This window comes from Triturus cristatus, chromosome 11 (assembly GCF_964204655.1).
Source record: "Triturus cristatus chromosome 11, aTriCri1.1, whole genome shotgun sequence".
Taxonomy (NCBI): Eukaryota; Metazoa; Chordata; class Amphibia; order Caudata; family Salamandridae; genus Triturus; species Triturus cristatus.
The window spans coordinates 491,327,469-491,354,540 of record NC_140594.1 but is presented as its reverse complement, the minus strand read 5'-3'; positions in this window follow the sequence as shown (position 1 = coordinate 491,354,540).

Sequence of the window (27,072 nt, the reverse complement as noted above, 5' to 3'; positions counted from 1 at the left end):
CCGACGTGACCGAGCCGAGATTCTCCTGGAAGTAACGATCGACCGCCTTCAGCACCGCACTATGAGTCATAGGGTCCCTGAGATACCACGGGTTAATTGGGGCCACCCTACCCCCCATTCCTCTACCAACATCCATACCGATCCACACCGGCGAATGGTCAGAAATACCCCGTGCCATGTGCCTGGCCTCAGAGACAAAGGAGGCGTGTGCAGCTAGGGTAAGCACATAATCAATTCTGGAGAGACTGCCATGCGCCCCAGAATGGAAAGTGTATTGCCGCTGTGTGGGATGCAGTAGTCTCCAACAATCAACCAGTCCAAGGGTATCTACAAAGTCCGGAAGCCATTTCTGAGCCCCCCCCGAGCTCCTTGGCGGGTGTCTGTCAAGCAATCCGGAGCCTACCGCATTAAAGTCGCCACCCACCACCAACATTCCCTCTGGGAGATCCAACAAAGTCCTCTCTAAGTCCGCAAGTGTGGAAGGTTGCAGTGCAGGAGGGACATAAACCGACACCAGGACCAGCGTCCTGCCCTCCCACCTCCCCGCTACAGCCGCAAAGCGTCCCCTATCGTCAACAATAGTGGAGTCAACCTCGAAGGGCAGGGAGGACCTGACGAGTATTCCAGCCCCTCTAGACCCCGAGGAAAACCCGGAGTGTGCAACAAACTTGTAGCCTTTCCTATTGAGTGCATAGCACATGTTTCCAATCAAGTGCGTCTCTTGCAATAAGACAATATCAGGGGTACATCGCTTCAGGAATTGCAGGACAATCCCACGCTTAATACGATCCCCCAAGCCATTTACATTCCAACTGAGTATTTTTAAGCCCCTACCCCCCATCCCAACATGTAAGGAGACCACCCCCCCCGCGTGGAACCGCACTAGAGTCACAGAAGCTTGCATCCTTACGCGTGCATAACCAAAAACAACAACAACCCCAACAACAACCCCAATCCACCCCCCACCCTGCACCCCTGCGTAAGCTCTAAAATGCCCCCCAACTTGCAGTGTGCCTGTCGCCCCATACAAAGACTAATCTACAAAAAGAACCCCAGAGGAGGAAAAAGCTCCCATACTGCCCCCGCTACCCCCCGGACTGTCACCCTCCCGGGGGAACCGGAGATCTGGTACTTAAGTCCAGGCTCATTGTTCATCGCCGCCACCGTCTGCTCCACCGGAGCGTTTCACGTTAGTCCGTCCTTGGGGCAATGTGTCCAGCCAATCTCCGACCATGTCTGGTGATTCAAAAAAGAAAGTCCGCTCTTCGAACACCACACGCAACCTGGCCGGGAAGAGCATGGCATATTTCAGTCCCATCTCTCGTAGCCTTCTCTTGACCGCCAGGAAACCTTGTCGTTGCTTCTGTACCATCTGGGTAAAGTCCGGATAGAAACTTACAGTGGTGTTCTGGAATAGCGTTGGGCCGGACACCCGTGATGCTTGCAAAATGGCATCACGGTCCCTGAAGTTAAAGATCCTGGCGACAATTGGCCTCGGAGGGGCCCCCACCTTGGGCCTCCCGCCAGGAACTCTGTGGGCCCTTTCAACAGTAAAAAACGTACTAAGGCCTTTGGGCGCCAGATGGTTCACCACCAGGTCCTCCACAAACAGGTCCACTGACTGTTCCTCCGAGTTTTCCGGGACCCCAATAATGCGCACGTTATTGCGCCTTGCGCGGCCCTCGAACTCTTCCAACCGTCGGGCAAAGTGATCATTTGCAGTCCGCAAGGTACGGACTTCCAGCTGAAGGCCGAAGACGTCGCCCAGGAGGCCTGCAGTCTTGAGGTCCAAGGACTGAACCCGCTCATTAGTTTTCCTCAGGTCTGCCCGAATCAGATTGACGTCGATCGATATGACATCCACTTTATGCGCCAGGGTCTCAAATTGTTGTCCGATAGAGGACTTCATCCCCTCGATGGCCCCCATGATATCTTGCAGGGTTGGTTCCGCGGAGGGGGGCGACACGTCCTTCGAGGCCTCCAGTGTCTGTCCCGATCCGCCCGGTGACCCCTTCTGGTGGGCATAGCGGTCCATGTTGTTAGTCTGGGTGTAGCCTCCCCGCCTGGTACTTTTGGGCTTCTGTTTTTCGGCGTCCGATTTACTCGACATCGCTATCTGCCGCGGGGACAATCTCCTTGCCCATACAGAGTAGACAACCATGCAGCCAGTGACTGGCGCTACCCACGTCCAGGCCGGGCGCGGTGGAGACAGGGAAGCGAAAGCGAAAGTGAAAGTGAGGACACCTTCCTTCCGACGACTCGCCCCTCGCGTGGCCGCTGTTGTTCAATTAGTGCACGGGCACTGTGCCAACGCAAGTCCCGGGCACCTTCCGGGGAGTAGGCCACAAACTTCCAGGCAGTACAACTTCGGTCTCCGGTGGGCGATTTCGATCCGGACAACGGCTCTCGCCTCAGCAACGGCTCCCCTCCAATATTCCGGGCATCAAAAACAGGATACTAGACAGGATATCTGCCGGAGAGAGCGAGGGTCTCGGGAGCTCTAGGCTCACGCGGCCATCTTGATCACGCGCTAAGCTCCCCCCCCCCATGTAACGTTATTAACTTCATTCGTAATCTTTATTCGGGTGCTAAAGCTAATATTATTATTAATTCACATTCGGTTGGATCTGTTTCAGTTAATCGTGGAACCCGCCAGGGGTGTCCCTTATCACCGATTCTTTTTGCTTTTTTTATCGAACCCCTCGCAATAGCTATTCGTAAGTCTGCAGAGATCTCACCCCCAATTCCATCTATGTCAAAGATAAAACTCTATGCTGACAATATCATGTTACTCATTAAATCCGATTTGCAGTCTCAAGCTCAGGCATTTCAGATTTTTGAGCAATTTGAGTCTTTTGGGGGCTACCGGATCAATAAAAAAAAGACCGAAATATTGATTTGTGGCAATCACATTCCAGAATTATATCCCGATTTACGTGGCTGTATAAATAATAAACCTAAAAGATATCTGGGGTGTTTTTTTCCTCTTCAGTTACAGATCTTTTCGGTTTGAATTTTGTTCCCCTTCTTCAAAGGGTTCGCTCGATGCTAACTCGTTGGAATAAATTACCTTTATCATTATTGGGTAGAGTCGCCCTGATTAAAATGTCTATTTTACCATTATTTAACTTCCTGTTTTCAACAATTCCGTGTTTTCTCCCAGGGTCTTTTTTCTCGAAAATAGAATCATTATTTTCAAGCTTTCTCTGGTCACATAAAAAGCCCCGGATTGCGATGACAACTCTTTATGATGGTTTAGATAATGGTGGTTTAGCACTTCCAAACATTAGAGATTATTATTTCGCCTATTTTGCTCAGTACTTAACTTGTTTCAAGGTCCCTACTCCGAACCCAAATGACTATATTAGTTTTTTCTTCGATTTAATTTTTTCAGAGAGTCAAATATCCTCCCCTCTTCAAATACCTAAATCCCCAAAATTGGTTAGGTATAAAATAATAGCTTGGTTTTTCATGAAGCGTTCGGCCATGATTAGTAGATATTCTCTCTCTCTTTTTAATACCTCATCTTTGCTGATTAATTTACTCTCCTCAAGAGGGCTGGGGGTAAGCTCGCATTTAATGTGCTATTGGACTAAGGCCGGCTTTAGCAAAGTGGGCGATTTTTTACATCATTCCAGGTGGTTAACTCCGTCCGAGATGCGCCTACTACTTTCAGGAATTGTTAGCCGGGTCTTATAATATAATTTATAAACTTTTGCAGCCATTTGCTCCCACCTCCTTTACTCAGATTTCCCCTTTTAACAACGATCTTTTTTTCAATAGTACTTTAATAAGGAAACCTGGTGAGTGGAAACGTCATCTTGCCCAGATTAAACAAGACGATTTAGGATCCAAAGCAGTTAAAAAATGGTGGGAACATGAAAAACAGGTTTTATCTTTAACGACGTGGCGGATTATTAATAAATATAATGTTTCCATATTACGGGGAGCCAATTGGCGCAGAATGATATTTTTTGGGAAATGGCTCCTCTAATATACCCCGGCGGTAATTGCCAAAATGTTTAGTAATTATATACCGATCTGCTTTCGTTGTCAAAGTTTCGCCCCCGCTAACTGGACACATGTCATAGTTGAATGTTGTATGGTCAAAGAGTTCTGGGTAGATATTTTTGCTTTTTTATCTTCTATTTTTCATATCCAGTTATCTATAAATTCCATTTTGATGCTTCATGGCTTTAATCAGAATCTTAATCTCTCTGTCTCACTTGCTAAACTTCTATTCATCTGCATGGCAGTGGCCAGATCATTGCTACTTCAGAATTGGCGATCAACCCAGACACCATCTTTTTATGAATGGCTACGTAAAATGCGAAGAGTTAAGATTAGTGAGCGCAATTATGCGGCGAGGATTGGAGGGGGGAGAAAATTCGAAAAAATTTGGGGAAACTTTTTTTGACTCTCTTTGCATTAAGGTTATTTCTATAATTGTTTTTGTTATTTTAGAAGGATCTTGGTTCATTGTATCTGAGATGTTCTGGTTTTTGTAACTTTATATTTTTTCTGTATCGTACTTGAATGTTGTATGACACCTTTCAGTTTCAATAAAAAAAAAAAAAAAAAAAAAAAAATAATAATATTCCTCATTCATGGGCTCTATCTACCATTGTGCCCATTTTCAAAAAAGGAGATTGTATGTTGCCTAAGTGTTAATGCCCCTTTTCCTCATTGATATGACAATCAAAATAATTGGCAGGGTATAACCACCTTGGCTCATGGACTTAAGATTGTGAAAAAGTAGGTCGCACACTGCTGACGAGAGGCAACTACCTCGAAACACGTGTCCAGGGATGGCTAACGCAACACATACTGTTCTTTATACATCGTGGCATAGGCGTACCCGCCGTCGCCACTACATTTACCACAGTCCTTTGGGGCTACTTGCTGGTGTGACGAGCAGTGTGCGACCAACCTTTGCATAATTTATTACGGCTCCCTTGAGCCAACGGGCTGACGAGCCTTGGATCTGCACCTGCGCGCCATGAGAGGTACTTGACCTGTTTTAACTACATTTGGCAGTCCACACGGCACCCCTTTACACTGACCTGCTCCCTGCTGACGAGAGGCAACTACCTCGAAACACGTGTCCAGGGATGGCTAACGCAACACATACTGTTCTTTATACATCGTGGCATAGGCGTACCCGCCGTCGCCACTACATTTACCACTGTCCTTTGGGGCTACTTGCTGGTGTGACGAGCAGTGTGCGACCAACCTTTGCATAAATCATGGACTTAAGATAGCAACATCCTCTCTCCCTTGCAATTTGGCTTTCATTCTGGGTTTGGCACCGTGGAGCAGTGCTTAAATTTGAAATTGATTATTAACAAGTATACTCTTGTCAAGCTCTGCCCGGTGTATCTGGCCTTCATGGACCTCTCCACAGCCTTAGACTGTGTCAACAGGACTAAGCTGTGGCTGATGTTATTGGATATTGTGGTGGAGGAGGAATTAGTGAGCTCTTTACATATCTTACATGAAAATCTATCTGTGAAAGTAAGTTTTGACCCGACAGGTGATATGTCAGGTGTATTCTCCCTTGCACAAGGGGTGCAACAAGGGTGCATTTTGGCCCTGTTACTTTTTATTATTTACATAAACGGGTTGTGCCTCTCCTGATCTTGGTCCCAGTAGATCTCCCTAAATTTGCTCATAATCAGGTGCCCCTGCTATTGCAAGCCAATGATGCAGTCTTACTGGCGCTAGTGGATCACTTTGTTTCCTTTATGAGCAGTTTAGATCTGGTAGCAAGCTATGGGAAGTCGCACATTATTGCGTGTGGACCAGGCAAAAAAATACATGTAATCTTTTAATCAAAGGCTAATCGCTCAGCAGCATAAGTAACTTCAACTATTTTGGGATTATTTTCAATTCCATGAGCTCCTGGCACACGCAGTTTAACAACTTCCGATTTAAGATTAGTAGGGTAGCTGGCACAGTGTTCAATTTACCAAGAACTGTTGGGAAAGAGAGCATCTCCCCTCTTTTAAATATTTATAACACTCAGTGTGTTTCTGCAGTCCTGTATGGTGCAAGGGGTCTGGGAACATCATAATGCTTCCTTCCTCCAAGCCAAGGAAAATCGAATTTGCCGGCGGTTACTCTATCTACCCTCCTCCAGCTCAAATTGAATCATGCATTTGAAGCTAGACCTACATTACTTATCACATAAAGTACATTTGACTCCTTTATTGTTGTGGGTCAGTCTGTGGCTTGCAGGGATATTATCACTGACTGTCTCAGTTTGGACAAGGGCCTTGCAATTCTTTGGCTATATTAAATTTCTAAAACTTTATGCGCAATTGGATTGTCTGCTCTAGTCACGGCCTCTTTAAGTATTAAAAGGGATGATGAATCAAAGGTTAAAAATCACTTTGTATAGCTCTGCAAAACACAGAGTTTGCATAATGAATTAAACAAGAGCTCTGTGATGGGTTACCATAGGCTTATAGTGCCTGCTGAACCTGTACTGTACATAACCCTAGATCTTACACACTGGGAGAGGTCACTACTGTTACATTTCTGGGCAGGAACGGGCTGGCAGCTTTTGTGTTTTTGGGAGGACTGTAGCGCTTTTGTGTTTTTGGGAGGACTGTAGCACTTTGGAAGATTCAGCTTTGCCTTGCTTCTGTGTTGGCTTGGTAAGCCAAACCTTGTTATATTTATGTGTTTTTCCAAAACGTTTACTTCATTGTTTCAGAGCTTTCTTAAACCCTTATTAATTTCCTCAGGGCACCCCGAAATGTAGAGAAGCGCTTTTTTATCTCCAGCTACTAAATAGCCATGATGTTTGTCTTCGTTTCTCAGAGTTGCGGTGTGATGTGGGAAACCTATGGAAGGTTGGACCCCTTGGTGTGGTTTGCTCTTTTATATTATTGCAAACAAACTGTTCTTCATAAAATGATTGCTGGTTGTATCACTACTAGACTTTTATACTTGCTTTTTGTTGCCGCGCGGACCTCCACTGTCAGCGTTTTTAACTTTATATATCTTTTTAAAACTTGTTTACTATCACTGCTGTGTATATCGCGCTATCTGAAAACTGTATTTGCACAAAAGACTTACTTGTGACGTGATCGCTGCTTGATTCCCCTGCACCCCTCCACCGCGCGGCCTCATCCAATCGGCCGGCAGGAGGAGGAGTTGAGGCGGGGCTTAGCTTTAAAACGACCTGCAGCGCGGGAGCTGGCATATTTGCTTTTTGTTGCCGCGCGGACCTCCACTGTCAGCGTTTTTAACTTTATATATCTTTTTAAAACTTGCTTAATATCACTGCTGTGTATATCGCGCTATCTGAAAATTGTATTTGCACAAAAGACTTACTTGTGACGTGATCGCTGCTTGATTCCCCTGCACCTCTCCTCCCCGCGGCCTCATCCAATCGGCCGGCAGGAGGAGGAGTTGAGGCGGGGCTTAACTTTAAAATGAACATTGCAGCGCGCAGCGGGCACTGCGGCGGCGCGCCGAAGGCAAGCCCGTCTGCGCCCGTCCGCGCCCAGTCGGGCCCAGGGGCCTTAACCAATACCAATATCATCAAATATTCGTCCATAGAACTCAGACTACTAGCTGACATCTACGCCCCCTCAACCCTATTACTCACAAGAGGATAATGGAAAATAACATCTTCAAAAAACCAAGCGACTCGACCTCCCTACCCCCCCCATTTTCCCCACACCCAGATCCCCTACAGCTCAACCTCCGGCCTGGCACATTTCCTACCTCAACACCCGCTCTCTGGTCAAGCACCAGCTCGACGTCTTCCTGCTACTGTCATCCGAAAAGCCAGATATCCACCTGGTCACCGAAACTTGGCTTACCGAGGACTCTGCCCCTGACATCTTGGCAGCACTCCCCTCGGATTATTACATCTTACACGCCAATCGGTCCTCAGGAAAGAGCGGTGGTGGGGTAGCTGCTATCATTAATAAAAACCTCAAGTTTATTACCCTTACCCCCTTGTTCTCCCGGATGTCGAGAACATTGTTCTCAAACTCGACACCAACGTTGGTTCTTTTGTCTTTGTGCTGATATACCGCCCTCCCCAGGCAATGCCTACTTTTCCCGCATTACTTAGCGAACAAATGGCTAACCTCGTTACCAACTACCCTAACGTTTTACTCATAGGAGACCTGAATTATTGGTTTCAGGATGCCCAGGGCGGTCCTCACGCCAAAGAACTCTCAGAGTTGCTCTCAAACCTAAACATGAACCAACATGTACTAGCTCCCACCCATGAAAAGGGACACATTCTGGACCAAATTTGGTCTTCTAATGTCATTCTATCGGTGCCATCAATCTCACCATGCATCTGGTCCGACCACCACCTACTGAAATTCACGGCCTCCATAAACGCCAGGCCCAAAGCCCCCCCGTTACAGGAGGGGTGACTAGAAAATGGAGGACACTTAACGAATCAGCTTTCATTAACACGCTGTTCAGCTCAGCCCCCACTCTCAATCCCGATGTCAACATCACGGAAAAGAACATTTCAAATTGGTTATTGCTGGCCTCCAATATTCATGCTCCCCTCACCAAATTCTCCCGCGCCTGTCATCGGACGCTCACAAATGGTTTTCGCCTGAGTTAAAAAAAACTAAAACTTATGCTCCACCAAAAAGAGAGGAAATGGAGGTCCAAATACTCCACAGAAGATAAATTGCTGTTTATACAGGCTCGCGAAGAGTATAAAAAGCAATACTAGAGACAAAGGCGGCTTATTTCTCAGCTAGAATTCTCAACGCTCAGAATAAGTCAAAAGAAATTTTCACGATTGTAAATGACCTATGTAACTCTGAGAGAACACTCCCCAGTCAGTCTCCGACTCAAGAGCTATGTAATTCCCTGAATAATTATTTTCAGGACAAAATCTCCATCATCAAAGCCAGCATCCCTACTAGTCTCCATACAGAACCCCTATCCAGCGGGCCTATTAACTCCGCAACTCTATCTCATTTCCCGGTCATTGGCCCTCGGTTATTCTCGGACCTAATAACCCGTGTCAAATCTGGGTCTCCAAACGACTGCTGTCCCGACCAAAAGTTATGAGGCTTGCTTTTGCTAACCTCTCTCAGCATGTGCTTCCTTTCCTTAATCAATCTCTAGCTCAAGGCTCGGTCCGTACAGCCTTTAAGAACGCTATAGTGGTGCCTCTGCTGAAAAAGCCAGGGGATGACCCTTTACACCTATCTAATTATCGCCCTAACTCTCTCCTCCCTTTTTTGGCTAAAATCTTGGAGACTCATGTCTTAAACAGCCTCTCTTGTTTCATTGAACAAACAGAATACCTAGAGCCCCGCCAAGCTGGTTTCCGGCCTGCTCACTCCACGGAATCTGTGATCCTGGCAGCACTCGATACACTTAGAGCTAACTCAGACAAGAACATCCCTCAGGCCCTGGTGCTTCTAGATCTGTCGGCCGCTTTTGACACGGTCGACCATAAAATCTTGTTGGACCGTGTCACGCAGGCCGGGATACAGGGTCCCGCATTCAACTGGATGAAATCTTTTCTCGAAAACAGTACTCAGGCGGTTTGCCTCGGTCCCTTTACGGCCCCTAAGCTTTCCACCACCTGCGGGGTGCCACAGGGCTCGTCCCTGTCTCCACTCCTGTTCAACTTATATCTTAAACCATTGATTCACTCACTAAAAAACAGAAAGGTTACTACTTTCAACTATGCTGACGATCTTCAGCTAGTGTTCACATTGGACTCCGTCGATTCAGCTGCTGAATTTCAAGCTACCATGCTTCATATCCAGCGGTGGATGGACCTCAACCATCTCAAACTTAACTCAGGCAAGACTGAATTGGTTCTGCCTGGGAAGAGTGAAATTCTATGGGGCCACCACTACTGGCCTACCGATCTAGGATCCTTTCCCAACCCCTCATCCACTGTGAAGAGTTTGGGGGTCACCATTGACTCTGACCTGTCTCTTAAAGGACAGGTCAATATAGTGCTCTCCTCATGTTTCTTTCAATTGCGTAAAATTCGCAAGATCGCCCATTTGCTATCTCACTCAGCACTTATACAAGTTGTCATCGCCTTGGTCCTCTCACGGCTCGACTTTTCCAATTCCATTTACCTTGGCCTGCCCCTGCTCCTACTTAACCGTCTCCAACTGGTGCAGAACCAGGCCGCAAGACTAATCTTTAAACAGCCTAACTGGCATTCTGCCAGAACTTGGCTATTTAAACTTCACTGGCTCCCTATGGCCCAACGTATAGCATTCAAGACTAGTTGTCTGATATTCAAAGCACTATATTGCAGAAGTCCTAAATTCATCAGCGGCATGATTTCTAAACATATCCCCCGGCGCAATCTGCTCTCTGCCCATCTCCATCTACTGACTCTCCCCCTCTTCAAGCTCAAACGTCAAGGGGGCCGCATGTTCTCATACCTCGCCCCTAAATTCTGGAATTCCTTACCCCTAGCAATCAGGAGCTGTGACAACCTGTTAGGTTTCAGAAAAACTCTAAAAACTTGGTTATTCATGCAAGCTTATCCTCCCGCTGCCAACAGCACTCAAGTTTAGCGCCATGAAACCTTCTGGTGTCCGTGCGCTTTTACAAGTTCTTTATAACATAACATAACATTAATAGGTTTACCTTGTGACATAGCTGATATTCTATTTTAAACTGATTGGTTGATACTGTATTGTACTAGTTCTATATTGTTCTTAGCTTGTTGTATGTTCTAACTGGATATTGTTATCATGTTTGAATGTCTTTTATGGCCAATTTAGGCCAAATAAAGATTTATTGAATTGAGTTGACTTGAGAAGAAATTCAATATTTAAGACTGAAACATTTCAATAGGAATGACAGACGGGTACAGCCTTGAAAGTTTATATAAGGAATTATTAGCCAAATTACATACAATATGACATCACTAAGTTTAGCTGTAAAGCATATAATTCAGGAGTACAACAAATTTAGCAAAGTTCTATATGAAATCTGGAATAGATTCACCTTCTACAGGTGGGTAATAGGGGCTCCATGGTACAGTGAAAAGTACGTCCTTTTAGAGGACTTTAGACAATTACTGAACACATTTCTACACAAGCTCGTAGTTCCAAGGGTTTGCACCAATGAAAAACAAGCAAGAAGAAACATTTTACTACAAAATGCATTTACGGATTCTCTCATAGTAATATTACATTGGATATAGTCACTCTCAAAGTTTTTTCAAGCCCGCTAGTCTATACATTGTTTAACCATATCCTGGGACACCTGGTATGTCCTTCGTTAGGTGCAGTATGGGGAATAGTCTCTGGCAATGCTCTCCGTTTATTAGTGTAAAGTTTGCAAATCTTCATTTAGAACAGGGAAACAACAATAGTAGTCTTAACGTGGTGTATTATGACATGAATTCAAGATGAGGGATAGTGTAAACACACTTTACGTTGGTGTAAGCTCAGTTTCTAATGTATTCAAAAAGGAAAATAGCTCTCACAATGCCCCAATAATTTCTAAATCATTATTCTACATCTTTATTACAGTACTGCATTCATTACCTTTGGGTTCTTCTACTTAGATTCACCCATATCCTTCAAAGTGTTGTAGAGATCACTTTGCATACATTCAACCTTTATGTTGTCTCTTTTTTTCTTCTTCTTGATGCTGACAGCTTCTTATACCCACAGTCCATACCATTACTTATTATAATTCCACCACTTACACTTCCAAGCCACTCCTCTATCTTAGCAAAAACCTCTTTGTAGTAAATTGCCTCTTTTTGCATGGTTAGCCCCCACTTTTTGCCTGATGCCTGATGCAATTTCAAACTGTAAGTGCACTGGGTCCCTGCTAACCAGGTTCCCAGTACCAGATCTCCTTCCCCCAAACTTTACCAAGATTAGCAGAACTTCTGCCACCCTTATAAGTCCCTAGTAAATGGTACCCCTGGTACCTAGGGCATGGATACTGAAGAGGGTCCTCTGGGGCTGCAGCACTGATGGTGCCACCCCAGGGCCCCCTCACCAAGGCTATTCACTTTGCGACTGCATGTTCTGTGTCTTGGTGCAGGAAAATCCAAAGAGTCAGCATATAGTTAAGCCATCCTTACTGCAGGCCATGAACCCTAAGTAAGGGTGCAGTCTATCCTATGTGTTGGCCTATCTGCATGAGCAGATAGGCCCCTATAATATCAAGCCTATTCTGTGATGTTGTAAGTCATGGGTACTCGCAAACATTTGCCCAGGGGCCAGAAAGTATGATCTGTGGTGTGACAGAGGGCCACACTAATGCCAGCAGGCTGACGACAGGGGATCTAGGTGGGTCAGGGATTGTGAAAGGAGGGCTAAAAAAAATGTAATACATGGAAAAGCATTTATTTGCAGGATGATAATTGCTTTCCTGTTTTAAAAAAATATTTTGGCAAGGACATTAGCATTCAGCAACTAAACAGCAGCTTGTGCTGCTGTTCACCAGGGGGGCCGCATGTAAACGTCAAGAGGGCTGCAAGTGGCCCCTGGGCCGTACTTTGAGTATCACTGTTGTAAGTGAACAGGGAAGCCATATATAGTACATGGTTTGGACACTCTGCAGCACGAGTTTCCCAGCTCCATGATGGATTCACTGATTTCTAAGGTGTTTGGTACCAAACATTTTTACTTAATAAATTCTTACTGATGTCAGTGCTGGATTTAATAATAAATTCACGCAGGTGACCCTTTTAGAGGGTCCCCTGAAACCAAGCCAAGCACTAGTGGGGCCTCTGACAGTATTCCATTAGCCTGCCAACACCAGACATGTTTCTGGCCTCATGGGGTGAGAGCCAGTGCTCTCAGAGGGTTTCTATGCCCACCTGAACTGCATGCATGCGTATAAGTCAAAAATATGAATGCACAATGAGCTCCCAACAGCAACGTAACCACCAGCCTTCAGTTAAGTTTGCACTCTTTGAAAAAGCAAATTAAGTTTTAGAGCCACACTTGAGTGCTGGCTACTGGTTCACACTCAGTGAGATCAGAGAAAAAATGGCCAACAATGATGAAACTCTATTAATCCATAATAATGAAATTAAGGTTTTTCTGATGAGAATGTACAATGACAGAATTCGTTTATGACAGTCTAACAAAAAGCACGAGCCACTTGTGGTGTTCTCAGCTGATTTGACTCCTGTAGTTCTTGCTGCCAAAATAAGATCACATAATGCAGTATAATCAGCAGGAACCATTCTAAGAAACGTCCTGATTTTGGACTTATTGACAAATTTTGTGATGCCCCAGAGCAGCGCAAATCATGGGAGTCAACAAGAATGCCTGATGTTGTCTTAATATTTTTACATCATTGTTTGATATCAGCAGAGCAAAACTGTTACAAACCAAAGTTCTTGAGTTTAGAACAGAAGCAGACAACATTGATGATGGCTTTAAAGATCTAAGTAAAGAAGTTTAAGACAATCCCATGAACCGACAGGCTTATGCTACACACATTTCCTGTTTTCTACAAATCATGTTTTATTAATTACATCACTGCAAAATGAAAACTCGGATACACATGATGGCTGCCCACATGATCTATGACAAGTGAAAAAGTAGAGAGCCTATCACTTCAATGAATAGGATTGGTGTATCAACAAGTTATATTGACATAGTACAGAGCAGGAACTTGTTAGCAGCTCATGCTGTAAAATCACCACTTCCAAATCACTTTACCAGGAAAGGATTTACTATTGCTGCTCTAGATAATTTTGATTTTGAAAACAGCTCTTCTTTGTCTGGAACATCCAGTACACATGATACTACCATTGTGCTTTTTCAAGACTGTACAAATGAAGTCTGAAATCAAGCTGTGTCATCTATAGGCATAAACAAACAAAGCTGCAAACTTACAACCCAACTGCCTTGCCAATGTGTGCAAAATCACTACAAGCCATCAACATATCCCAGTCTACCAAAAAGTTTCATAGTGGCTGAGGACATGGATCTTCTTTATCGGATGCTGCGTTCTGCAAAGCTATTTAACTGAATTTATCATATCCCTTATTTGGTGTGGACTGAAGGATGAAGAAAAGCCAGTTCCTCTGTGGGCTAGAATTCATGCTCTGATCTCCCAGAATACCGTCCCATTGAAGAAGGTTGGGTTTTTACCAGTATTATCATCTTCAGTGACAAAGTACGCAACAGTATACACAGCATAAACACATTTCTAAAATGTGCGTGCTCAGCTTGAAGACCAGTCTATCCTGCCAATTTTCTGTGATAAAGGTGTTTTGTGTATTGTAGCTGACATGTTTAAGAGCAATCCAGTAGAATTTGATGATCTTTATCCAAAGATGGACATTTTCAATATGTTAAAACTAGTGTTGCGGTGGGCAGGAGGCTATTCCAGTGCGTGTGGCACAGACGATGCACTTATTGAGGCTGAAATCTTTGGAAGCAAGACTATCAAGTCAATATTGAGCGGAATTCATTATGTTAGTTCGTTACAAGGTATGATCATCATATCTGAGTCTATAGAATGGAACAAGAATGACAAATTAGGTTTTGCATATCTTATCTCAGAAGTGAACAAGGCACGGTGTACACTTCATTCAAAATACATAATGTAAAGCCCGGCAATGTTTAATACACCCAGTTAAAAATCAGAAAATCTTAAAAGCAAGTTCGTAGAGTTTGCCAAAGAATGTGAAGAAAAATCTGAACTTTGGAAGTACTGGGAAAATGTTTTACACATGATAGCTCTAGTGACAAACTTGGTACATGCTGAACGGGAAGATGATTGAGAGCTGCACATGAAGACTGTGGAGTCACTTATTACTGTGTTTCGGGAATTCAATTGCATAAACTACCTGACATATGGGCCCTGGTATTTGAAATGAGTGAAGAAGCTAGAGGTGGACAAATCATACCTGAAAGACAGAGGGAAGGTTCAATTCTGTGGCTCCAAATATGAAACTGGAACAGTCGATCAAGAGATGACAGAAAAACTTCAAGAGAACTGTTGTTCAGACATGTAAAAGTGAATATGTTGCTCAATGGTAGATACTTTACCATGAAGTTCTTTCCATTTGCAATGTTTTACGAGAGATGACAAAATCAAAATTAATGGACCATAGTGAAACTGTTCCTCACCACAAACCTGTGGGAAAGAGAGGGGAACGTTTTAATAAACATGTTGACAGCCTTCTTCATTTCATGCAGCAGACAGGAAAACCCTTTGAAATGACAGAGCATGTGCGACTACACAACTTCGTGACCAATCAATATGTGGATAACGATATAAAGACCTGTCTTCTAGATGTCCTGGAAAACTATACACAGAACTGGAGCAGGAGAATTTTGTATTGAAAGAGAAAAGCTGTTTGATATAATCACTAAAGCTAAACGTCCATGCTTTAATTGCCATAGTAAGAGTTTCATCCAACCAGCCACTACAAAACAAGTTACAAAAATACAACTTTCGCAAGCACATAGAGAGATCGATGTAGCAGAAGAAAGGGGTGAATTTATCAAGGACATTCTATGGCATGATCACCTTTAAACAAACACATTATTTGATGGAGATGCTGCAACCAAACCAGTGAAGCTCAAACTAGCACAAGAGCTCAGAAAAACCTTTCACTTGAAGAATTTCAAGTAAAAATGATGTCCTAATTGAAAACTGCTGTTGTGGACTATATGTCACAATTGCAAATTGTCAAGATTTCATTCATGCACAATTTTGGAGAGGTCGTTCAGACTGTTCAGACTGTTCTACAGATATCAAAGTCAGTGTGCACCTTGCACGAACTGCACATTGTCTTTGACAATTATCTTGAACTGTCTGTCAAAGAATGTGAGAGAATCAGATGAATGTCTACAAGCAAAACGATTGACCTTGCCTGAATCAAAAATTCGACACCTATACCTGTGCAACTTAATAAATTCTGGTTGTCAACATCGAACAAGGTGAACTTGGAGATGTTAACTTGCCAAAACATTGCTAATGCTTCAGTGAACACTGAATTTTTAATTATTGCTAGTGTAATGATTGTCAATGAGGATTTGACCTTCGTGTCGTTACACATGTTGAGTGGGCTGTAAAAAATGGTTCCAATCGAGTCATTGTACTGTCAAATGACATAGATGTTATTATTGTGCTACTTAGATTTGTTCCTATGTTCAGAAGTCAAGGATTATCAGAATAATGGATATGTTATGGAACAGGCGAGAATAGACACTTAATCCCGCTTCATATTCTGTACAGGAAACTTGACCCAGAGATGCTCAGTGTTCTTATCAATATACATATTGTTACAGGTGATGACACTATGAGCAAAATTGGAACAAAGTTTGGATCTTTATCTGCTGAACCTGTGAAGTTTCTAAAAGGATTTGCTGAGACAGAAGAAGAACGTGACTTTTAAGACCTAGAAAAATACCTTTTGTGTGTGTGGAAGATAAGTTGACTGTCACACATTTGCCGATCTTTGGTAAAATGAGTTCAAGAGATCAGTCTCGCTTACTGACCTTCTACCGATGTCATATTCTGTGAATGGACACATTAAAAGAGCTCTCTACTTGAACAGAAGATGTGTAAATGTTTTGGATCATGTACATGTAGAGAAAGATCTATGTGAATTTGGTTGGGAAGATATTGATGGGGTGTTAAAACCTATGAAATTTCTAAAGCCTCTATCTACAGAACTTGCACGTACATGTACTTGCAAAACCTGTGCTACAAAATGATTTCCCTGTCAAGATGCTTTTCTCAAGTTTTCAACATTCTACATATGTACCACGAGCAATTGGCGAAACAAATAAATAAAGTGAAGTATGAAAATGTTTCTAAAACATGAGTAATAAACATTATTTTTTTCATATTCAGAACATAAACATTGTTTGGTGTATATATAAAATGATTAACCCTTTTGGCGGTCAGACGTCCGGGAGCCGTCCGACTCATCAATGCTCATGTGCCACAGGTCCCTCTGGTGCGGGCACCAGATGGATTCCCTTTTTGCCCCAACAGCCTCAGGAGCTGGGAAAGAGTTACTCCAGGATCCGAGGCTGTTCCCCTGGTTTCTGTGCAATGACGATCAGCACGCTCAGAAACCGAATTTGAAATGAGCTGATAGGCTCATTTCAGTTTCCCTTTCTACGTGCTCAGGGGGCTATCTCAGCCCCCGAGCACGTAGAAAGTCAGGAGAGGTATCATTGGAAAAGGGAGAATCTTCCCTTTACAATGGTACCCCTCCCTAGTGGATCCCTGCTTGGGGATTGCCCCAGGAGGGTTCCAGCCACTAGCCACCAGGGAGGGGGGAGCGGCCCCTTGGGTGAGGGCCTTTGCCCCCCCAAAATTATTTGGGCAAAATCAGTCTTTCTGCCCCACCTGAGGGCAGATGGGGCAGCAGCCCCCAATCTGCCCCCAGTGGCAGAGAGCCCACTAGATACCAGGGATTTATGTTCATGGAATTTAGGGGTGGGGGCTGCCCAAGATGAGCATGCCAATGCCCCCCCACAAAATTACAGTCTTTCTTCATCCCCTGGTGGGCATATGGGGCAGTAGCCCCCAACTGGCCCCATGGGGGGGGCAGAAAGCCCACTATATGCCAGGGATTTTTTCTTCATTGAATTTAGGGGTGGGGGCTGCCCAAGATTAGCATGTCAATGCCCCCAGCCACCCTCCTGCAAAATTCCAGTCTTTCTGCCCCCCTGGGGGGCAGATGTGGGAAGTAGCCCCCAATCTGCCCCCCGGGAGAGCAGAAAGCCCACTAGATGCCAGGGATGTTTTTAAAATTGGATATATGGGTAGGGGCTGCCTGCGATTGGCATGCCAGTGCCCCCACCCCAGGAATTTTGCTGCAAAATTCCACAGTCTTTCTGCCCCCCCTGGGAGGCAGATGGCGCAAAAGTCACTAATCTGCCCCACGGGGGCAGAGACCCACTAGGCAACAGGTATTGGGTTTTTTTCTATACGTAGGGGTGGGGACTGACCAAAATGGGCATGCCGATGCCCCCACACCCCCCCGAAAAAATCCACAGCCCTTCTGCCTCCCCTGGGAGGCATATGGGGGAATAGCACCCAATCTGCCCCCTGGGGGGCGGCAGAAAGCACACTAGGCACCAGGGATTATTTTTATGTATATAGGGGTGGGGGCTGCACAAAATGGGCATGCCAATGCCCCCATGCCCCCTAAAAAAATCCCACAGACTTTCTGCCCCCCCCCCAGGAGGCAGATCTGGCAATAGTCCCTAATCTGTCCCCTGGGAGGGCAGAAAGCCCACTAGGCATGAGGGATTTTGTTGTTTGATTTTTTTACACATAGGGGTGGGGGCGGCCGAGAATGGGCATGTTAATGCCCCCACCACCAAAAAAGGCTTTCTGTTCCCCCAGAAGGCAGATCGGAGGAATAGACCCTTATCTTCCCTCCTGCGGGGGAAGAATACCCACTAGGCACCAGCGATATGTTTATGGGCATGCCAGTGAGAAGCCCCATAGGCGAGGGTCGCTCCCTTTTTTTTAGGCACACATTTTGGCTGTGTCAGTGATATTTTTCTTCTCCTCTGCGCCCAAGTGGGGGCAGAAAACCATTAGAAACCAGGGAGAGGTTGGGTGACTGTCTTCATGTACTGACCTTTGGCTGGCGGTGTGTGTGGACCTGCACTTGGCTAATGGTGTGTGTGGACTCGCGCTTCATGACGGTGTGTGTTGATTGGTGCTTGCCTGGTGATGTGCATGGAGTGGCACTTGGCTGGTGGTGTACATGGACTGGTGCTTGGCTGGCTGTGTGCATGGATGGTGCTTAGGTGCGGGGCGGGACTGGCTGTAGCAGGCACCAGGAGTTTCCCCGCCAGGCCGGTTTTCTGGCCGTGGGGGGCAGTTTTGTCACTGAGGGCCAGTTTTTGCAGCAGTGCTGCAATAACGGGCCCCAATAACAAAAGCAGGAGTGGTGCTTTTTAGTAGCACGCCCTAAAAGGGCCAGTCGAGCAGCAATCTGCCAGGGCTGTTTGCTGGTCCAAGTCCCAGCTTGGCTGGCGGTGTGCGAGGATGGTGCTTGGATGGCAGAGTGCATGGGTGGTGCCTGGCTGGTGGTGTGAGTGGATTTGCTTGGCTGGTGCTGTACTTGGAAGGCAATTGGCTGGCGGTGTGCATGGATGGCGCTTGGCTGGCGGTGTGTGTGGATGGCGTTTGGCGGACGGTGTGCGTGGATGGCACTTGACTGGTGGTGTGCGTAGATGGTGGTGTGTATGTACTGACTCTTGTCTGCTGGTGTGGCTTGCTTGGATCTCCAAGCGTTTTCTTACCCAGAATCCCCCGCAAACCTCAAATTTACTTTCAAAGTCACATTTTCCTCTGTGTGAGTAAGTTGTGTGATCGAATCAACAATAAAGACGAACCCAAGTACAGTCACTGTTAGGCAGTGTTTAGGGACCCACTGGGTTAGTTAAAAGACCCCTCACACACCAACCTGGTTGGTGTCATGTTTCATCATTGGGGTCCCAACCGGGTGGCCGAATTCCCCCTGGTTGTGCTACGATGCCTGATTACAGCGGAGCTGGTGTGGTGCAAGAGTGTGATGTGATGTGGGTTAAAAATATCTCTGAGAATCCTTGCCTTTCTAATTTTATTACTGGCGGCTCAGGATATGATTAAAAAATCCTTAGTGGTGCAACTAAAAACAGAAGTTAGTTATCTTGTAGTTGTTTTATGTGATGGGTCTACATGTTTCAGCCCGCGGTGGTATATGGGAGGGGCTTTCTTCAGGACCGGTGAATGTGGTGAGTGGCAAAGTGTGAAGTGCCACGTGAAAAGTGAAAAGAGAGTACCAACACACGCGCTAAGGTGTGTGGACTGTGGTGTCGACGTACTTACGGACACCAGAACGTAAAAAAACCTGTAGGGAAAGAAAGAGACAGCACACAACATCTATATATGTCACAGATGGATATTCAGCAGTCATTCAGCAATTATAAAATGCAATCTTTTGTGCTGTGGTTCGCTCAGTGGGTCTGGCACATGATGGTACCTGAGGATGCAATGAAAACAAACAGTGCACATGCTGCATGCTGTGGCGGTGCAGCAGCTGGTTTACATATAGGCTAAAAGCTATGCAAGGCTGTGCGGTTTACACATGCTTACCTAGTGGCAACCGAGGGTTGTCTGAAAGTTACTTAAAGTTCATCGTGAATTTAGGTGCGGGAACTAAAGAGTGTGGAGCCTGGCCATTGTGGAGGCTAGAGTGAGACAGCCGGCAGGAGCCGGCAGCTGTGGTGTAGGGCTATCTCTATAAGCGGTAATTAAAAGGGAAAGGAAAGCAGCGCTTGGTCAAGAAGATATAATTACACTATGGCTGAGCGTAAGAAGCTGGTCGGGGCTCGGGATGAGTGCGCTCCTCTGGCAGACTCTGGGGAAGGAGGGAAAAATAAAATGGTGCGAGTAAGAGGCTAGTGAGCTGTGGGATCGTAGTGCTCACAGAAAGGCCTCTAAGGGATGTGTGCCACGCAACCTTACTTGATATCAGAGTGTCACCCGCCGTAAACCTGTGCTGGTCTCCCGCCGTCCCGGATGGTGTGGGGGGACAGCGAGTGCTCAGGAATATATAGCTGTCACATTTTCCTCATGTCTGTGTGAGTAAGTTGTGTGATCACCACTTAGGCACAAATTTCCTACTACCCAGCATTCCCCTTGGTCTCCTGTGAAAAATGATACCTCAGTTATGTGGGTGCCCAAAGTAGAGTCAGCCTAAAAACGCATAAACAAACTGGCCTGTTGGAACCACTTTGGGCCCCCCTCAATCTCTACACGTTTTTGGCCCTTCCATATCATAGGCACATGGCCCATTCACACAAGTAAGGTGACATTTTTATTGGGAGACTGAGGAGAACAGTGGCAGGAAATTTGTGCCGTACGGCGATCCCACAACTTTCCCACACAGATATTTGAGGAAAATATGACTTTTTAGCAAAATTTGAGATTTGCAGCAGATTCTTTGAAGGAAAATGTTGCGGGATCATTGCAAGCCACACCTCTCTGAACTCCCATGGGTGTCTAGTTTTCAGAAATGTCTGGGTTTTTTAGGTTCCCCCAAATGCCTCCAAACCCGTGACCGAAAACATAGGTGCCCACCTATCTATCACAAAACGACATGGTTTTTCAAGGGGGACACCTGCGTTTTTGGTCCTGGGCTCAGCGGCCATCTAGGGAAACCTACCAGACCAACACATTTATGAAAATGAGACACCATGAGGTGTCCTCGGAGGTATGGTTTGTGTGGATCCCCCAACATTTTCCTACCCAAAATTCAATGCAAACCTCAAATTTAGCTGAAAAAATCACATTTTCCACATATTTCTCTGTGGGAACATTGTGGAATCAATGGACCGACACAAATTTCACACCACCTAGCATTCCCCCAATAAAAATAGTACCTCACTCGTATGGGTGGGCCAATACCCACGACAGGCAAGGGCTCAAAACACATTGTGGAGACATCAAAATTACCTTTCACAAAACAACCTGATTTTGCAAGCGGGGTCACCTGGGTTTTGGCCCCGGGCTCGGCGGCTATCTAGGGAAACCAACCAAACTCACACATTTCTGAAAACTAGACACCCGGGGCAGTCCAGCGAGGTATGGCTGGTGTGGATCCCCTAAGGTTTACCTACCCAGAATCCCCTGCAAACCTCAAATTTAGCTGAAAAAAATCAAATTTTCCACATATTTCTCTGTGAGAACATTGTGGAATCACCAGGCTGACACAAATTACACACCAGCCAGCATTCCCCCAGGTCTCCTGATAAAAATGGTACCTCACTTGCAGCGGTGGGTCAAGTACCCGTGACAGACAAGGGCCCAAAACATATTGTGGAGACATCAAAATTACCTATCACAAAATGACCTGATTTTGCAAGGGGGTCACCTGGGTTTTGGCCCCGGGCTCAGCGGCCATCTAGGGAAACCTACCAAACCCACACATTTCTGAAAACTTGACACCCGAGGGAGACAAGGGAGGTATGGCTTGTGTGGATCCCCGAATGTTTTCCTACCCAGAGTCCCATGCAAACCTCAAATTTAGCTGAAAAAATCAAATTTTCCCCATATTTCTGTGTGGGAACATTGTGGGATTAACGGGCTGTTAGTATGGGTACCCACAATTTTGGAGATTTGCAAATAGTTTCTAAACTCAATATTTTGTTCCCATTTTGGAAATACATAGATGTCTTTCATACCCATTTTTCACTCTTTATATTTCACCAAATGAACTGCTATATACCCAGTACACAATGAAAAACTATTGCAAGACGTTGCTCAGTTATTGGCTCTGGGTTCCTTGGGTTCTTGGTGAACCTACAGGTCCTACATCTCCCCACAACAAGAAGGGTACAGAGTATGTAACAGTATATTTCTTTTAAAAAATTGTCATACTTAGAAGAAGTTACAGGTGAAAATGTTGGCACAAATGGCTGTGTTTTTTAACTCATTTTCAATTTTTCTTATTTTCAACTGTTTTTTCTATTAAAAAAACCTTGAAGGATGTACACAAATGACCCTTTGCTGAATTCTGAATTTTGTCTACTTTTCTGAAATGTATAGCTTTCTACGATCCATTATTGCTTTCATACCCATTTCCACCACTAACTGGAAGGAAGTTGAAAGCACAAAAAATAGCACAAATAGGCTATGTCCCAGTAAAATGCTAAAACTGTGTAAAACATTTTAATTTTCTGATAAAAGTCTGTCAGTCCCTGAAAGCTGGGAAGATTGCGATTTCAGCACTACAAACCCTTTGTTGATACCATTTTCAGGGAAAAAGCCAAACACTTTCTTCTGCAGCACTTTTTTCAGATTTTCCCCCCAAAAATCAGACTTTCGCTGTATTTTGGCTAATTTCTGGGTCCCCTCCAGTGGAATCTTCAAACTCTGGGTACCTTTAAAATCCCCATGATGTTGGAAGAAAAGGACGCATATTTGGCGTGGATACCTTATGTGGTCAAAAAGTTACAGGGGCCCAAGAGTGAACTACTCCAAATAGCAAAAAAAAGGCTTAGCGCAGGGGGAAAAGGCCTAGCAGCAAAAGTGTTAAAAAGCATTATTATTTGTTTAATTTCTATATATGTGTCTTCTTCTTCTTTTATGGCTGCCATTTTTTAAAATGGCTGAAGGGTTGCTCTGAGGAGTTATTTTCTGTCCCTGTAAGACTACTTGACCCCCATGTTTTGACACCAAACTGTAGTATATTGGTCTCATGGTTCCTGAAATATTACATCATCACTGCAACACATCTTCCATTTTTAAAAATGACGTCCAGGAAAATTCTACTAAAAAATGTCTACCCAAGCTAAATTACTTCTCTAAAGATTCAAAAACGCAAATCAAAAATTAAACTCTCTGAGCAACAATATTTTTATGGCAGCATATCAGGGGGCCTGGATTAATTGGACTGGGGAGTTTTTTCTCCCATTGTTCATCGCGGAATCGTGAATCTGGCTCTAGACTCGTGAATCCAGTATGCTCTGAATGGTTCCCGTCACAGAAAAAGTTCTGCTGCAGCCACTAGCACCCTATGCAGTGCACTAAGCACTGTATTGGGAAAAATAAAGAAAAATAGGGCATATGGGGCAGGTGTTGGGTTCTATGTATTTAATATATATATCTGTATCTTTAATTGTGGGTTTATCTTTGAATGTGAGCGCATGGCACTCTTACCTGTGTTCCACCTAGAATGTGGGTTGTGGAATGGTCAGGGCAGCAGTTGTACTGTGCTGATGCTGTGGTCAGTCGTGTATACTGAACTCTCTCTCTCTTCACAAATAAAGAAACTGAACTCACCATACTGGAATCATCTTCCTTTCAGCAGGGTGAGCACACCCTCACCGCATGCTTTGTGCCCTGCCCATGCTGCGGACAGTCAAAGGCTGTGCACAAAGGTATTGCATGTGGTGTGTGAGTTGTGGTTTGCCATACAGTTGTGTAAGTTAAGATTTGTAGAGCTTATCATAAGTGGAAAATTTCAGTGGTTTCGGAGTTTTCATTTATAATCATAACTGTACTTAAATGTTAGTTTATTTATTCATATACAATATTTATATGTAATGCCGAAAAACAAAAGTCATGTGAACAATTAATTCTTCCTGCCTCCAGATGTCTCCCGACACGGCCCTCTATTGCTGGAGCCCTCATTTCCCCATATAGAGGGATTTTGGCGTGAACAAGACCTATGTTATCAAGAGCTGGTTCGACTGCAGGTCGATAGAAAAGGGTCCATTGAGTCACCACATAACCTACCCAAGCGTTATGTGCCGTATTCCATTACTGCCCATTATTGGGTTTCATTGCTAATAACTTCTCGGCAGTCCCTCAGCAGGTTTCACATGGGCTCCCTCTCTCGAGACTGGTTTCTGTCCAACAAGCCGACATTCCAGGCCACTGCAGTCATTTAACCTGCTGCCTCGAAGCTGGGCCCACTTTCCCAATTATGGGAGATCCGGCTACAAACCTCTTATCTAGTTCGACAGTAATATCCTGGACTGCATTCCTGTGCGCCGGTGAGGCGTGACCCTCTTCAGGGCACTGTTACCTGTCCCCGTCCGCAGGCCCCGCCCCATTGAGCGCCCATTAGCCTTCCCTCTCAAACGATCGCTAACTACCTTGTCTGAAGTCTCTCAGGACGTCTAGACGTTTTCTTAATGTATATAATGAAATGCTGTCTCTTGCTTTAAAGTCCCCACGGACATTCCCCGAGCTTAATGAACTCATAACACGGTGAGGTTGTTCCACTTTCTTGCCTCCATTTTCCTGTGTCAGGTGTAGGCCCGAGCCTGGTACATATCAAACGCTGGGAGGCTTTTGATAACTATATCCTGCTGAAAGGCCCGTTTCCCGACACCTCATCTGTCTTTGCTTTTCTTCTGATCCATGAAATGTTTCACCCTTTACTTGAGCGAAAACAGATGCGGCCCGGGTCTCCTCTGCTTCCTTTCTCTCTGTGTCCCCTGCTCCCTCTCCATATATCACACCTGCGGGAGGGTCGAGCGGCTCTGGTTCACATTTGGAGACTTTGCAAAATCTCCAAATTTAATTTTGACTTTTTCTGTTTTCCTTTCATGTGCAGGCCGTTTTTAATTAATTAATAGGGAGAATCCTCTTTAATATTTTCAGGGCAATCACTCTGAGTCCAGGGAGGGAATCTGTTTGCCATTTGAAGTTCTCTTCAATATAAGGTGAAAAATTTCTGGGCCCAGCGCGCTAGTTTGCCACAGAGTACCTCTGCCTACTCCTTGCCACACCTATGATGTAGCCCATGGCTAACAGCAAGGGGAAACCTGTCCTGAAGTTGCTGCAGGGTGAATGACAGACTGGGCGTGTGAATATACAGGAATACAGAGCAGGAAGTTGGACATAAACCCTACAAACGAAAACAAGCATTGGCAAAGCCAATAGGTTTCCCCAATGCAAGAGCTATTGGCTTTGCCAATGTGTTTTTTAGCCATGTTGTACACCAGCGTGACTGCTGTTCAGCATGGCTAAAAGTTAGTGGTGCAAAGGAGGATGGCATAGAGTGGAGTGGCAAAAAGTAGAGTAGCCTGGAGTGGAGTGGCAAAGAGTGGAGTAGAGTATCATAGAGAGGAGTGTAGTACCGTTGAGTAGGGTAAAGTGTCTTAGAGTGGAGTGTTGTAGAGTGGAATAGAGTGGCCTAGTGTGATGTGGCATAGAGTGGTGTAGAGTGGAGTGTGGTGGAGTGTCGTGTCATGGGGTAAAGTGTTGTAGAGTGAAGTGGCTTAGAGTGGAGGGGCAAAGAGTGGAGCAGAGTGTCATAGAGCGGAGTTTAGTGACGTAGAGTGGGTTAAGGTGGCATAGCGTGTAGTAGATTGGAGTGTGGTAGAGTGGCCTAATGTGAAGTGGCATAGAGTGGCGTAGAGTGAAGTGGAGTGTTGTGGGTTGGAGTGTCCTATAGAGAAGTGGCTTAGAATGGAGGGGCATGGAATGGAACAGAGTGTTCTAGAGTGGAGTGGTGTAGAGTGGAGTGGCGTAGTGTGGAGTATGCTTGGTGGGGTAGCACACTGCCATTAAACAAAACACATTTTCAAATTAAATGACAATTACATTTGCACAGACAGTTTTACTGATAAAACTATACAGGGCACAAACGATAATGTGTAGAAATGGCATTGCCTAGTGTACTTATTTCTTTTGATTAAATTTAAATATTTGTTTCCACCACACTTCCTTTTAAAAAAAAATATTTTTATTCCACCATTGGTTTAGATACATTTATACAGAAACATCAGTAAATAATAAAACATTCTTAAACAAGGAAAAAGAAAAGAAAAAACTAACTCCAAGAACCTACAGTGGTGCAGTACAGTAACATTATGGCTAAGTTACAGAATATAGCAACGCTGACAAAAAAAGGTTACACGAAGATCAAGACATAAACAGTAAAGAAAGTTACTCCAATATGTTTAAATCACTGAATTATACCTGGAGTGCATTCATTCTGATTTTCCAATCTATTACAGGGGCCCAAATAAGTTTCCCTCATTTCCTACCCTTCTACCCTTTCTTCTCATACAGACCCTTTTCCAAGTTATACATACCTAAGAGTCATGTAAGCCATTGTTGAAATGTGGGGGGATAAGGGTCCACCGATGCAGATGACACACATATTATAACCTCAGCATGGCAAGAAATACAAATGTCCGGTGAGCTAACAGCGTTCCGTTTCGAGCCACACCTAAAACTATCAGCTTGGCAGACAGTTTTATTTGGATCCTCAAGGTTTGCCCCATAAAATCCTCTATAGCTCTCTTAAGAGGTTCCAAGGCTGGGCAAGAGGCAAATATATGAACTATATCTGCCTCGTCGCCTTGGCAACAGGGACAAAAAATACCATCAGTCCCAGCCGATTGAGCTATCTTAGCTGGGGTGTAATAGAGCGAAAAAAGCGTTTTAAAATGTTGTGCTTGGAGGCTCGCTACTCTTAAAACGGTGTAGCCAAGCTTAAGCAACGCCCTAAACTCATCCCCTTCAACGTTCAGCTTCCGCTGCCATTTCTCAGAGTGTTTTTCTAGATCATCGCCCTGTAGTTGTCTCAGCTTTCCATAAATCTGGGCGATAGTACAACCATCA